At 50.6% G+C, this 4,794-nt stretch overlaps 1 long non-coding RNA gene across 1 annotated transcript; it reads left to right on the plus strand.

The window, feature by feature from the left end:
* Positions 1-436: 436 nt before the first annotated feature.
* On the plus strand, positions 437-3,344 carry LOC132415054 (uncharacterized). Its single transcript, XR_009517079.1, has 3 exons — positions 437-553; positions 1,850-1,967; positions 3,259-3,344. It is a non-coding gene; the product is annotated as an uncharacterized lncRNA (long non-coding RNA).
* Positions 3,345-4,794: the final 1,450 nt, after the last annotated feature.

The raw sequence follows: 4,794 nt of genomic DNA on the forward strand, positions 1-4,794 counted from the left end.
CATGGGCCACACCCTCTCTGGGGAGACACGCCCCTCCTCCCACCCGCCCCCACCCCACTGCCTGCCGCTGAGGCCCCCAGATGCGGGGGGGCAGTCTGAGGCAACCCTTGGGTGCGGGGCCCTGCCTCGGGGGGAGCTGGCGTGTCGCATGGGGCGGGGAGGGGACTCGCCCCACTGCACGGACATCCGCCCCTCCCCTTCCCCACCACTTGCCCCCCAGCGGCCATGTGGCTCAGCCTGGGAACTCGTTGACCCGTCTCAGGGCAGGGAGAGCTGATGTGAACGCCCCCCGGAGAGGAGAGACTCAGCCCAGCACCTCTCCCTGGAAATGCACCCCGCCCACCCGACCTTCCGGGGCCTTCCCCCAGCCCCCCAGCCCCCCAGCCAGGGGCCCTGACGGCCGCTGCCTTCCTTCCCTGAGCTAAAGGCGCTTCCAGCACCAGCCAGCAGGGGCGGACAGGAGGCCGACTTGGGCTTCGAAATTAGACCTCCCTTCCAGACCAGCCCTGGTCCAGACTCAGCGCTGGGACTTGGGGACGCAGCCACCATCCAAGTAAGTATCCAGCCCTAGGTCACCTCCCTCTCCCTCACTCCTAAAATCCAAGCCGTCAGGATCCCCACACCCGGCAAACCTACCAATTTGTCTCTATCTCTGCCTGATCCAAGCAATTATCATCCCTGCCAGGGAGACCACAGCTGCCTTCAAGCTGGTCTCCCTGCTTCACTCCTGTCCCCAACACCCCCATAATCGATTCTCCTTACAGCAACGAGAGTGATCTTTCAAAAATGAAAACCAGATCACCTAACTCCCCTCCCCCCAGCTGGTGGCTTCCCTCGACACTTGGAGTAAAAGGCAAAGTCCATACCAAGCCGGTGCAGTCTGGATGCCCTTCCCCACACTCCACCTTCATCTCGGATTGAAGGTACACACTACACTCCAGTGTAAACACCTGTGCTGTCCAATGTAAGTTCACCAGCCACAGTGGCTATTTAAATTTAAGTCAGTTACAATAAAATTAAATCAAACATTCAGTTCTACAGTCACATTAGCCACATTTCAAATGCTCATAGTCACATGTGGTTAGTGGCTGCCACGTTGGATAGCACAGAGATAGAACTGTTCCATCATAGCAGAGAATTCTATTGCACAGCCCTGTTCTAGACATTCTGAACACATTTCCGTCTCTCCAGATGCCATGCTCTCTTCTGTTGCCTCCAAGCCTCCAAGACTTTGCACAAGCTGTTGCAACTGCCAGGAACACACACACACACACACACACACACAAACAAACACACACTGCCTTGCTCTAGCCAATTCCTACCTCTCTGTTTAAACATCACTTCCTCTGGGTAGCCTTTCCTAGACCCCACTATGTGTTCCATGACACTTTGCATTTCTCTGATCATAACTCATTGTCCAGTATTGTTAACATTTACTTTATCATCTGGCTTCATCTCTTGTTTTTTTATAAATTTATTTATTTATTTATTTTTGGCTGCATTGGGTCTTCGTTGCTGCACGTGGGCTTCTCATTGTGGTGGCTTCTCTTGTTGCGGAGCATGGGCTTCTAGGTGTGCGGGCTTCAGTAGTTGTGGCTCGCAGGCTCTAGAGCACAGGCTCAGTAGTTGTGGCGCACAGGCTTAGCTGCTCCACAGCATTTGGGATCTTCCCAGACCAGGGCTCGAACCTGTGTCCCCTGCATTGGCAGGCGGGTTCTTAACCACTGCCCCACCAGGGAAGTCCTGGCTTCATCTTTAACAATAACAGATGCCTTGTGAGCAGTCACTATGTGCCAGACGCTGTGCTAAGTGATTTACGTGCAACTCTCAGAGCAACCTTATTTCACAGATGAGGAAACTGAGGCTGGGCAAGAGTAGATACCCTGTCCAAGGCCACGTGGCTGCGAGGTGACGAAGCAAGGATTCAAATCCAGAGCCACACATTTACCCACCAAGCTCTCCAAGAGGTGAGATCTTGCTTTTTTGTTGTTGTTGTTGTATCTCATCACCCAGGACAGCGTCCAGCCCCCAGTTGGTGCTCAGGAAGGCTTTGAATTATGATCATAATGCAGAGGGCATTACTGTGCTGTTGGGGAAAAATTAAAGAGTAAGTGGAGACCCTCAAGTCCTTCAGAGGCATCACCACATCAGGTGACAATGACAGTTGGCAGACAACTGTAATTGCAAATCAAGTTTATAAAAAGTTCTCAGATTATCAGTCATCGGGAAGATGCAAATCAAAAACCACAATGAGATACCACTTGACACCCACTAGGATAGCTATAATTTAAAAGACAGATAATACACTACATTGTAAATCAACTATACTTGGATAAAATAAATTTTTTAAAAAGACAGATAATAATAAGTGTTGGTGAGGATATGGAGAAGTTGGAACCCTCATACACTGCTGGCGGATTATATGGTGCAGCCACTTTGGAAAACAGTCTGGTTGTTCCTCAAAATAATTAAACATAGAGTTACCATATGACCCAGCAATTCCACTCCTAGGTAAGTACTCAAAAGAAATGGAAACTTAAGTCCACACGAACACCTGTACACAAATGTTCACAAGAGCATTATTTATAATAGCCAAGTGGAAACAACCCAAATGTCCATCAGCTGATGAATGGATAAATAAAATTCTATCCATACAATAGAATATTATTCAGCCGTAAAAAGGAATGGAATAATGATACATGCTACAACAGGGATGAACCTTGAAAAAATTAGGCTAAGTGAAAGATGCCAGTCACAAAGGATTTATATTGCATGATTTCATTTATGTGAAATGTTCAGAATAGGGGACTCTACAGAGACAGAAAGTAGATTAGTGGTTGCCTAGGGCAACAGGACTTGGGGGGTAATGGGGAGCTGAAAGGTACAGGGCTGCTTCTGGGGGAGATGAAAAATGTTCTAAGTTTGATTGTGATGATTGTTGTAAATATGCCAAAGACCATTGAATTGTACGCTTTAAATTAGAGAACTATACGTGAATTTTATCTTAAAAAAGAAAAAAAAGGTCCTCTGAGCAGAGAAGAATGCCTGTTTTTAGTGGGAAATGAATCAAGCAGAGAAACACAGCTTCCTCAATTCCAAGGCCACTGGACTCATGTTTCAAAAAGCTTCAACCAGTCCAGTCTCCACGCGAGGAAAATCTCCCCCAAGCAGTCTTTAGGCTCAATCTTCCCATGTGTTTCACTTCACACTTAGTAACTTTTTGTAAAGGAATGTTTTTTCACTTGAATTGATTTTCAGAGTCGATTTTAACAAAAACAAGTGAGAGGTTCAAGAAAGGTGCAGCAGGGGACTTCCCTGGTGGTCCAGTGGTTAAGACTCCGTGCTTCCACTGCAGAGGGCACGGGTTCGATCCCTGGTCTGGAACTAAGATCCCGCATGCCACGCGGCCAAAAACAGAAAAGAAAGAAGGAAAGAAAAAAGCGCATCCGAGATATCCTCTGGAGTGGGGAACTAAGGGTGGAGGGTGGGAAGGCAACTTCCTTTATGATATGCATCATTTGGACTATTTGAATTTTTTACCACTGCCTTTAGAAAAACAAATATGGCATCTCTTGCAGAGTTAAACAAGCAAACAAAAAAACCCAACTCAACTGTGCAAGAGATGTCTAAAGTCTGTGCATAATTAATGTAAATTCTGAAGAGAGGTGGGAGAGAGGGGTCCAGAGTGGGAAGGAGGGAATTGCTCTGGCCTCGGAGGGAAGGGAGGGTGGGACTTGGGGGGGAAGCGGGGTGCACAAGCCTGCACCTTTGCTTCTCCCAAAACTTGGTCCAGAGCCTGGGCTGGGCCTGTTTACTGGCCAGATGCAGCCTCTCTGAGCAGCTTTGTGTCTGAGACTGACAGAGAAGAAATAGAAATAAGCCAGTTTAGGAGGCTGGACAGTCTTCCTGGAACAAGGGAGACAGGGACTGGAGTTGAGCAGAATCGTAATGGGAGAGGAAAATACTGGCTGAGGTGGCCCTGGCCCTCAGAGGGCCACGGAGTCCAAGGGTGCCTCCTGCAGGAGAACGGGTCCTGCTGCTGTGGGTGGGGCCCTCCTGGCCTGGGAGGCTTCTGGCTCTCAGGGAAAGCGAGCTGCCCTTTCTCACACGGCCTCAGCGCCCCGCAGGCCACTGCTCAGCCAGGCCCAGATGTGGGGCCTCTCTCCCGGGACTCAGAATAAGCACAGCCAGGCCGAGGGCTAAATCCGGGGACCCAGTCCCAAGCGCATAGCCTCTGGGGAATTTCCCCGACCTCGGGCTGGATCTGGGCCCGTCATAAACAGCCCCCGCTATTGGCTAATAGATGTCTGATTTTACTACTGAAAAGACCGGGAGAGAAGGATATTCTGTCGTCTGGGAGACAAGAATAGAGAAAGGGGGTGTGGGGAGGCGGAGGCGAGATACAGACCGGACAGAGAGAGGAAGCTCTGGTCAAAGGGACAGAGTCAAGCCGGATTAGAGGGGCACAGCCTGAGGCCAGATAGGCAGGCCAGAACCAGCGACAGCGACAGGAGAAAGACCAGACGCAGGCTGAGTCAGCCTGGACCAAGGAAGCATCAGGTAGCCTGACCGAGACAAAGGATGAGCCGGAATGCGTCCGAGGTCGAGCCAAAGAACCGCGGTCGAGCACCGAGGGGTGAATGCCAATCAGGAGACCAAGCAGGTGACGCAAAGGGCCCGCCTCCACGCCTCAGCCACGCCCACACCCGCGACTCCTCCCCTCCGCGCCTCAGCCACGACCACACCCAGGACTCCTCCCCTCCGCGCCTCAGCGTCGCTCGCACACCAGTTTCC

This window comes from Delphinus delphis, chromosome 19, assembly GCF_949987515.2.
Source record: "Delphinus delphis chromosome 19, mDelDel1.2, whole genome shotgun sequence".
In the NCBI taxonomy this organism is placed as follows: domain Eukaryota; kingdom Metazoa; phylum Chordata; class Mammalia; order Artiodactyla; family Delphinidae; genus Delphinus; species Delphinus delphis.